Source organism: Oreochromis niloticus, linkage group LG20, assembly GCF_001858045.2.
Source record: "Oreochromis niloticus isolate F11D_XX linkage group LG20, O_niloticus_UMD_NMBU, whole genome shotgun sequence".
NCBI classification, from domain to species: domain Eukaryota; kingdom Metazoa; phylum Chordata; class Actinopteri; order Cichliformes; family Cichlidae; genus Oreochromis; species Oreochromis niloticus.
In genome coordinates this window covers 25098367-25108768 of record NC_031984.2, presented here as the reverse complement: position 1 = coordinate 25108768, position 10402 = coordinate 25098367, and the positions used below count along the sequence as shown (strand labels likewise).

Sequence of the window (10402 nt, the reverse complement as noted above, 5' to 3'; positions counted from 1 at the left end):
TGAAATGAAATCCAAGTTTTAAGTGCACCCGTATCTCCTCTCGCCCTCATCCTTATCACTACTACATCAGGTAAAAACTTTGCAGGATCACTTAGACACACAAACACAAAGATCCGGCTCAACCTTTGAGGATAAGGTGTGCAGAATAACGATGGTGAGAAAAAGACACTGTGGCTCGTTGACAGAGCAAGGGCGACTTTACCTCTGGACTATGGCAGAGGGAGTGGCATTAAAAGAAAGAGGAGGGTGTGAGTGTGACAGGGAGAGCTTTGCTTTCACGCCTTGCTGAGCAATGAAAGAGTATCTGTCACAGAGAACAAGCCAAAAGACAGAGTGCAAAAGTTAGGCAAAATAAAAGAGACACACAACAGAGGAAGGGAAAGCAGGGGATAGGGGAACAGACAGAGAAAGAGTTGGCTGAAAGCAGCTTCTGTCTTCTGTCCCACCCCCTGACTGTCTTCCCCTCCTCTCTGCCCGGACGGGGAAAAGGAAAAAAGAAAAAGAGTGCAGGGAGAGAAAGACGGAGAGGGAGCTCAGCCACGCTCGCTCTATAGCGCAGGACTCAGGAATTCCAGGACCTTTGGAGTTGTGAGCTCACACACACACACACACACACTATCACACACACGTGCTGCTTTTCTCGTGGTGATACAAATCGAAACAAGACTGAGAAAGGGAGAAAGACAGGAAAGGCTGACAGCAACAAAAATTAAAAATTAGCTATTTCCTGTGGACTATCTGACCATGATGGCACCTGCCAAGAGGAACGTGGCTCGGAGGGACTGAGGACTGAAACGGGACACAGCCAGAGGAAGCTGCTGATGAAGGTGAGGTTTTCATTAAATGGCACAATCCCTGAAACTGAAGCATCTCCCTTTGTCCTTTAGACAGAGTCACTGTTTATATGACTACAAGTAAAGCTATTTACTCTAGAGACTCTGATTTAATGATAATCTGATATAGGTGGGATTGTTGTTTTTATTGTACTGCTATTTTTTATTCATTTTTAAAAATTAATTAATAAGTAATAGTTAAAAGATACTTTAAACTACTGTTAAGTCCTGAAGCTGGGGAATGCCCTGTGTAGGTGTTTGTACTGGAACAGATCTGAATGCGTGTCCACTCTGCTGTATTTGTGATTTCATATCTGTGTTAATCATTAGGGTGAGTTCCATGAGTAACACAATAATGCTGCTTGATGGTGCGTGTGTGTGTGTGTGTGTGTGTGTGTGTGTGTGTGTGTTTGGACATATTGTTTTCAGAGGAAGTGAGAAGGGTTTTTTTGGGCATGTCTTTAATTGGATTTGATCAGTGGGCGATTCATCTGAGCATGAATCAGGAGAGGAAAAGAGTTTTCCCGCATGTGGGAGTGTGTGTGTTTTGGATGTTTTATTTCCTGACGGTCCATCAGTGGAAGTGGAGGATTTCGGCTGAATTATTATTGCTTTTGCAGGAAATCTGTCAGCACTGATCAGTAACATTGAAGTTTCTGTTTCAAATTGAGAACATGATAAGGTCTGATAAGGCCTTTGTGCAAAGTTTAAAGCTTTGCAGTGGAATAATAGTGACTGGAAATCACTGCTGCCGTTGGTGCTTTTACACCTGCTGTCCCCTCTGACCTTCATCACACCATACTCTTCTACTTTTGTCATCTAATCTCATTGACTTCTACCTTTTTTTTTTTTTTGCAGTTTTCTACTCAAATCCCACAAATGACAGGCCAATTCCCTGCCACTCTAACTCTCATCCTTTCTTCCACCTCTCTCTTCTTTCTTTATCTTTGTCTTTTTAACTATTCATCTGCCTTCATAACACTTGTTTTATGTAACTGCAGAGGCCTAATTTTTAGTATTCTATACCAGTATCCTTGGTATTTTGCGTGTGAGCGGGTGTATGCGTGTTTTCAAGCTCACAGGTGTGGATTTTGTCTGTCATTTTACCTATTCAGTCCTATAATCCGTGGTGTCACGGGTCTTTATAAGCCCTCCACCCCTCATCTTTTACCTGCATGCTAACCCTTCCATTACCATACCATTAAGTCTACACATTACACCTTAATTTACTTTTTCAGTCTTTGTCCAACTAAGAGCTAAGTGATCATTTTTGAACTTGTACACACACTGTTCTTGTGTTTTTGTGATGTCTAAGTCGATAAGCAGTAGTTTAGTTATAGCTTAGCCAACAACATCTTGTTTAAACAGAGGCCTCGAGTTGACGCAGGTTGAGTTAAAAAGATGTTTTATGACAGAGAACCTGTTCAGCCGTCTTTGCTTCCGTGAAGGAAAAGAGTTGTATAAAGCCCCCTTCTCTCTCTTATGGGAAGTGGACATTGACCTCAAAGATAGCACCCACTCGCTTACGTAAAAGCGCTTGCCTAATGCGTGAGCCAAAAAAAAGTTTTTATCACTTCCATGTTTGCTTGTGCATTATGCAGTTTGGTGCGCGGTAATGTTGGTGTGCTGAGCCGCCAGTGTTGTTCACATGATCGACTCTGGGAAGGTGTGAAAATATGAAACCTCTATGGAGTTAAATAAGTGATGTTGTTTGCAGCTGAGGTAAAGTTTTGCAGATGTCTTCTGCATACTGGTAGTCTAAAGGAAAAATGCTTTACAGAAACTTTGTGTTGCAATACCACAAATGCCCACTGGGGACTGCAAATCGAGGTCACAACTAAGTGTTCATTGTGGTTGAGGATGATAGTGAATTGTTTCGGGATGTGTTGTGTGGGGGAAGCGAGGGTGTCAGACATTTCAAGCCTCCTTCTCGTCTCTGCCTGAGGTTAGCTATCCCTTTCTTAATATACTAGACTCTGTAAATAAACTGATCAGGTTGCATTGTTGGTAATTCAGGCATGGGAGAAGAATTTGCCGAAGTACTGAAATATTTATGTTTATGATGGACAAAAACTGTTCATTTGGGCAGTAGTTGAAAAGCAGTGACTCAATGCATTAGTCAGAAATCTCTGATTTGCACTCAGTTATTTGTTTATCAGTGTGATAACATATACTATGGTGAAAGCAGATATGGAGTGATACTTTTGTGACTAAGGTCTTTCACTTTAAGGAACATACAGCAGTCTAGTGTTTGTGGTTTACCAGTGTGTAATATAGGTCCAGTGTTGTGGTGAATTAAGTGTTTGAGAAGTACACTGTGCATGCCTACAGGGGTGTTTAAGTGATCATCCAGTGTCAGATATGCTTAAATATTGTGTGTTCTCCTCTTAGAAAAGAAATGTTTTAAACAGTAAAGATCCAACCAGACTGAATAAAAAAGCTAAATGCTATTTGAAACTAAGTACATGCATGCTGCCTGTCTTCTTATTCAAACATCAAGTCAACCAAAAGAAAAAAAGAAGAAAAGGAGTGTTTGAGTCATCACAATGAACGGCCAAGTCCAATTCAGCTTAGAAAATTATGGATGCGAGGGCTTCCATAGTATCCATTGTGTGTTCAAAGACATTATTGGAGTGCAAAAATAGCTTGTTGAAGTCCAAAGGCAGTTACGCTTTGCTTTGGTGGCTTGTCTTGATATTGAGCAGAAACATTTCCATAGTTGACAAAATCTTAATAAAGTGTTGGACAAAAGAGCTTTCCATTCAAAACAAGGCAAACTGGTTCTGTATTGAATTAGCTAAAGACTGTGATTGGTTATTAAGTTGTTAGCTGAATCTGATGAAACGTTTGTCTGACCAAGACTCAGTGAAGAACCTCTGAAACGCCGTCTCTGCTCACAAACTAAATGTCCTGCTGGAAAATGTAGTTCTCAAACGTCCTCTCTGTCTGCACAGAAAACTGTATATAGAAAACTTACAGACTAAAAACAGATATACTAATAGAGATAAAAGCTTGTAAAATCTTATGGAAAAAAACTTAATAATAATAATCATAATAATAAACTAATAATCATTTAACATCAGAGTGCACAAAATGTATTTAACCTAGAGTTCAAGGTGGGTTTGCTGATTGTCTGCTGATGAATCGACCACCAAGGTAACTGATGGTTAAGGTGGTTATACACTGATCAATTGCCACACCTTAAAACCCATTAACCCCTATCTCAACCCTTGCTGAACAGAAAAACACATTAACCTTGCTCTTAACCTTGTGCTAAGCTGGAAATATCTACCAGGTCAGCGGAAAGTAGGTAATAAATGTATAAAGCAAAAATATAAGGATTAAGATAAGTTACAATACCTATAGGATATGTCTGTGTAGGCCATTGCTTTCATAGATCCACGGACAGTCAGTGCAGGCCTGTTATTCTATCATGTGTTCTCTTAATGTGTGTGAAGTAAGAAGAAAACTGGACAGAACTGATGAGTCTAGGTGTGTGTGAGAAAGACAGAGAGGCCAGGCAGCAATGTCAGTTCTCCTTTGTTTGAAATATTCAATGAGTGCCTCTGCTCTCTTGAAATATTGACTTTTTTCCCATATAGCCAGAGGGGACAGGCAGGAGAAGAGGTTGTTGTCCCATTCAAATAAAAAGCAAAAGGCTGTTAGCATCAAACTTTTATCAGCTTTTCCTTTTATTATTTATTTTATGTTTTCTTTTTCAAACCTTCTAATTAAACATGTTACCAGCCCTTAATCTGAATGCAGCAGCTAATGAAGGGTGTAATCTGTGCATGTGTGTGAGAAAGTGAGAAAGAGAAAGTCTGTGTTTAGCTCTTAATTCAATTTGCTGTTAGCAAATATGGACATGTATAACATGTGGAACTTTGTGCGTCCTTTTTTGTGTGCATATCAATGTGTGCGGTGTTTCTGTGATGCATTTGTGAAAATTAGCATATTAAAAAATAGATTCTAAGTGTTTCCTCATCTTCTCACGTCTGAAAACGGCTCTTTTCTTCTACATCAGCAAACATTTTGTCTGCGACTTACAACACTGCTGAGGAAAGAGCTCAGAATCTCCTTTAACAGAAACAGCCATTGTAGTATGCTGCAAGTTAGAGTCCTTCAAGTATTTGGTAAACCATATAATATTACATAGTGTGCTTTAGAAATGGATTAGTGTTACAATTATGAGAGTATGAATGCCTATGTACGCGACTTATTGTCGGCTGCAAATGTCGTTAAAGTTTAATATCACAGTTTACCCAGTCATATGTGCGTCAAATGAAATATGTGCATTATAACACATAGACAAGAGATTTGCAAAAAAATATGGAAATTGTGGAAAATGATCAAACTCGTGTTTTAAGGGTGTCATTTGATATGTGTGGATAGCCTAGACCTTAACGGATGGCTGGGTAACAAATGGGTTGAGCTTGAGGTCAGCGAGGATAGTTTCCCTAATTCATCACTTTGTTAAAAAGGTAGATAAAGGATGTAGGTACCTGATGTTCCTGAATGAAGCTCAGCCTTTCAAGGTGGAGTGATCCTAAAAGATAAGACATTGTGCACAAACACTCAACACACAGCATTTGTTTAACAACTATAAGCTAAAGGAAAAACAGTAGCGCCAATATGAAAGGATCAACTTAGAAAAGTAAAGTAAGTCTAAATAAGGTTAATTAAGATCAGAGTGGAGTTAATTAGGTTTGCCTGCATGCACAGATGTTGCAGATACAGGGTGGTTAATGGGGCCGTGGCTCTATGTCATCAGATAAAAGGAGCTCACTTATACACCCCGATGGCCTAAAGTAAAGGTTAGACTGGGGACAGTACGGTCAACTCACAATCAGTAGACCGCTCAAGACAAAATGATGTATGATCCAGCCATATGTTTTTCTATTGACAGTTGTAAGGACTAAGAAGTTAAAAATCAAAGAATTAAAGCTCTTTGGTGCAATAGATTTGTTAAAAATGTGTCTGTAGGTTGATTGAGTCACATATTTTTCACTTAGATTCCACTGGGCTAATGCTTTGATATGCTGTACTGCTTTCCTCTGTAGGATTGTTATACGTAGTTCTGCAGAGTAATGGACTCTACAGAATTACATTTATACTAGCCAAATAGTTGAGCATCAGTCATTGCACCATTTTCTCAATGAGCGCTGGAGAAAACCTGCATTAGTCGAACACCATCTGATCCAGTCTGCCTCAAACATTGAATATACAACATTTTAACTGGACAATATAAGCTCGTAATTTATTCTAAACCCCAACATCATTCCCTCTAAACCTTCTTCCAGAGTTACCTTTCCTTCTTACATGGCCTTATTCTCTGATTCCCCTTCTTGTACACAAAAATACAAACACACGCACACAAACACACACACACTCACACGCTTGCTGTCCCTCCTAATTTCTTCTTTTTCACCACATGCTCCAGCCCATCTATCGGTGTTGCAGAAGAGCCTCTTGTTTGCCAGACTAACCTGTAATTGCTCTCTTGATTTGTGTAGCTGTGTGTACGCATGCATGTGAGAGAGCGTGTGGGTCTGGACTCCAGTCCTGTCCTGTCCTGTCACCTTGAGCAGTCATGCAATTTGGAAGGTGAGGTGGAATTAGTCAGCTTTACACAGGAAGACAGGAAAATAACGAGTTTCTCACCGTCCCTGTCACACATGCATTATCTCTCTCACACACACACACACACACACACACACACACACACACACACACATACACAAGCACCCTTACAGTTTCAGGAACTCTTTCTCTCTCCATACATATATATACACACACACACACACACACACACACACACACGTTGGAGTGTCCCAGCGGAGTGCTCGAGGGGCTTATGCAGAGGATTTTGCTGTTCTGCAGTGTGCCTGTCAGATAAGGAAAGGAGATGCAGGCGTGCCTTGTGACACAAGACTGAGCGTGAGCAGTACAGCCTCTTCTCTCCTTCCCCTTTCCTCTTTAACCTGTCACTCAACTACCTGCCACACTCTGCTGCCACTCGTGATGATACCACACGCAGGAACTGTCTGGCATCTCATTTAGTAAACTCATGAAAAACACACATGCACACACACACACACAGACACACACACACATGCAGGAAGGGATTCTCCTGAGTCCCCTATTTTATCTGTGTCTGATTGGCTGATTTGGTTGTGGGGAACGACTGCACAGCAATCACTAGACTTCCATATAACCACACCTACATTTTAACATTGTAAACAATCCTAATGACCATATTTGATGGTAAAAGAGAGACATTTAATTTTCAAATGACTATTTTTGGCTTTTTTTAATCTTTGTCGTTCCAATGATTATTTCATCATCAGCCTCTTGCTCCTTTGTACTTGCTCTTCTCTTCCATGCATTCTCTCATACACCCATACTGTTTCAGGCTTCTTGTACCCTCTCTCCTATATCTACCCTTCCTTCTTTACCCCTTCTCTCAGTCCCCCTTCTTCTCACCACCTGTAATCCTGCTTAACGCTGTTCTGCAGCTGCTTGGGATTGCAAATACAGTGTCATAAAGACATACCAAGTTTGCATATCTGTTGCAAGGATCTGTTTATGGCAGTGTTTTGGGAGAGGCTAGTTGCCAGTGGTGATGTTGGTACATTAATCCAGTCCATGGATGGCAAGAAATTTTTATTGCAGTGGAACATCTATCACTCATAAACCCTGTAGTGCATGCACTGTCACTATTACATCCCTATATTTCTTTTTATTCTTCATCACTCCTTTCTTGGATTTCCCCCAAATCCTCAGTTCTCGTTCTCCGGCCCAACAATGAGAGGAAGGTTGTTATGCTTTATGAGGATTATAACTGCAGGATTAATCAAGAAATAGTTATTTTTGTTACAACTTGAAAAGATTAAGGATATTGGTTTTACTACAGATCAGTCTGTCTTGGATCAGTCTATTCTTGGCTTGTTGTTTTTGCATTTTTTAACCAAAAACTATGAAGATATGAAACAGCTGGGAGGCTTGCAGTGAAGGGTAGATGGAGTGCATCTATTCTGTTACTCAGCTCATTCATCTACTTACACACTGGGGACAGTGAGTGACTATGAAAGATACTGGGCTGACCATTGGGAGCAATTTAGGATTCAGTATGTTCCCCATGGACACTTAGACATGTATACAGCAGGGACTCTAATTGAACTGCTGGTACTGAGATTAGTGGACAATCTGCTCTACCTGAACTAGAGACGGAATATATTTGCTCTGTAATTAACATTTTTTTTGGATAATATTAAAAAGCAGGATATATTTCTGTGTTTGGTAGACCTGTGCACCCCCCCACTCCCACCCCACCCTTGTCTCTGTTGGGATTTAGTGCCCAGTCTTTCATTGAACAACTGCAATTACATATACTGTAGGCTCGGTGGGAAGGTCTTGCACGTCTTCTACAGATATCAAAATATATCACAGTTCACCTTTCATAGTCTCAGCTTTCTCAGGTTCTCACAGTTTTCTCCGTGCACAGCAAGACGCACGCTGATCTATTCTGTTTATTCTAGCTTCGTATCTTCTTCATATTCCATGGAAACCCTCCTTTCTACCGATGCCTTGTCCTGTCTCAACTCGTCAACCCACCAACGCCCCCATGTCTACCATCACCACCCTCTTTACCAGCACCATCCCCCCAGCCCAAGCCTCTTGGCAGCTCCTCCAGGCAGGCTAATTGACTCACTCCCAGGAGGGGGGGGGGATCATGCCACATTTCTAATTTGGCTTCCCCTCCTCCAGATAAAAGCTGCATACATCCATTCTTCTAAACCCCCCTCGCTTAAAGCCCTCAGTCTCTATCAATGTACCTTATCTCTTCTCTTCAGTTCCCTTTATCTCTAAATTTTTGTATGTATTTATCCATTTTACAGTTATGATAGTTTAACTGAAAGACAAAAAATTAAACAAAATAAAAATATATATACTATATATTCTTTTTTTGTTTCATTCTTTTTTCTTTTAGTTAGCTGTCTGATCACTGGCAGCCTAAAATACAGACATTATAGACAACTGAATACATAAAAGGGCAGATCGAGACACACACACACACACACACACACACACACACACACACACTCATAGAACACAGCACCCCGCCTTTGCTCACCATGGGGTTCACCTTCAGAGAGCCTCCATCTTCACAAACCGCACCTGGGGACTTTGATGGGCGTGTTTCAGTGTGTGAGTGTGTGCATGCACATGTGTGCCTACAAACCAAGCTTTACCCGACTAACAAGCAGACTGATGGAAAACAAAGATGCTTTCTGATTTCCAAAATCTGTAGAAATAATAAAAAAATCTTCAATTTCAACATCAGAGAACATAGCAACATATTAAATGTAGTGCTGTTTATCATACAGTGCATTGGCTGTGCATCCAAAGCTCGTGCTTTCGTTGTGTGTGCATACTCATTGCACATAGGAGAAGTGCTATGTGACCTGTTTGGTTTAGAGTAAGAGCTGTAGCCGTCAGTGAAATGGTGTTTTCAGATGTACATAAATTTTCTTTCAGGTATTTTAGCTGGATGGTTGGAGTCAGCTTGTGCTGTGGAAAAGACATTTGACAAGAAGAGAATTGTTACCTACAGTGCAATATGTGGAAAGAGTTTATGCCTGCTCTACATATTTTCAGAAGAGTGGAAAATGCATTCCTGGTCCCAAATAACAAGGGAGATTTGGAATGGACTAATACTTTTGTACTTTTTCTCCTGCCATGCTTTTTTCTCTACACCTAAAGTTGCATGAGAGGCATATTTGTCATTTTTTCTCCACATATTTACTATAACATACAAATAATGGACACCAGACAAACATAGTGCACATTCAAGAGTTGTAATGGGCTGAAGCAGAACGTTGTTCTGCCATTCTCCTTCAGCCCAAAAGCAGAATGGGCCGAAACATTTGTTATGAAGTAGTTATTATGTCATAACAAGTATTTTATTATCTTTATGACTTAACAACTATAGTAAAAAAAGAGAGTTTGAACCATTTAACAGTTGGTTTTTTAGTCATTTTGCCCTGTTTCATGTAAGTTGTGAACTTATAGTGGGAAGTGGTAGTTTGTGTCACTAATGACCAAACAAAGAGTTCATTAGAATTTTTAAAGGTCATCTGGTGGTGACAACTGGTACATAGACCCATAAAACCTAATGGTGCACACATACATAGTAGAATCTTTGTCACTACTATGTTGCTGTCTAAGGAGCTTGGAAAGAAAAGCGTCTGGACTTCTTTAAGTTGCTTGAAAAACCAAATGTGAACCCGAGCAGTGCAAAGCAATAAGAGGTAGCCAGCCAAAATTTTATTGTATTCTTTGCTTTGACGTTACTACCATAAATGCAACTGTATGAGTTGATTGCTGTTCTTTTTATTATTGTGCCCAGTTGCAAAATAGCCTTTCCTCCAGGTTAACAATAGGGGTGTCACCAGAACCAATGCTTACACTACCCTTTCAATGCCCAAATTTTGTTAACGTGACAGTACTTATTTTACTTTGGTGTTGTAGGGAGCGTATGCACAAAGACGGCAATTCTTCCAGAACTG

The 10402-nt window shown here is 40.3% G+C and overlaps 1 protein-coding gene across 1 annotated transcript in view; it reads left to right on the top strand.

The window, feature by feature from the left end:
* Window positions 1-300: 300 nt before the first annotated feature.
* The window catches only part of sema3b (sema domain, immunoglobulin domain (Ig), short basic domain, secreted, (semaphorin) 3B), a 72462-nt gene continuing 62360 nt past the window's right edge, over window positions 301-10402 (top strand). The window contains exon 1 of the mRNA XM_003444842.5: window positions 301-827. The gene's annotated coding sequence lies outside the window, so the exon portion shown is untranslated. The remainder of the gene's footprint in view (window positions 828-10402) is intronic.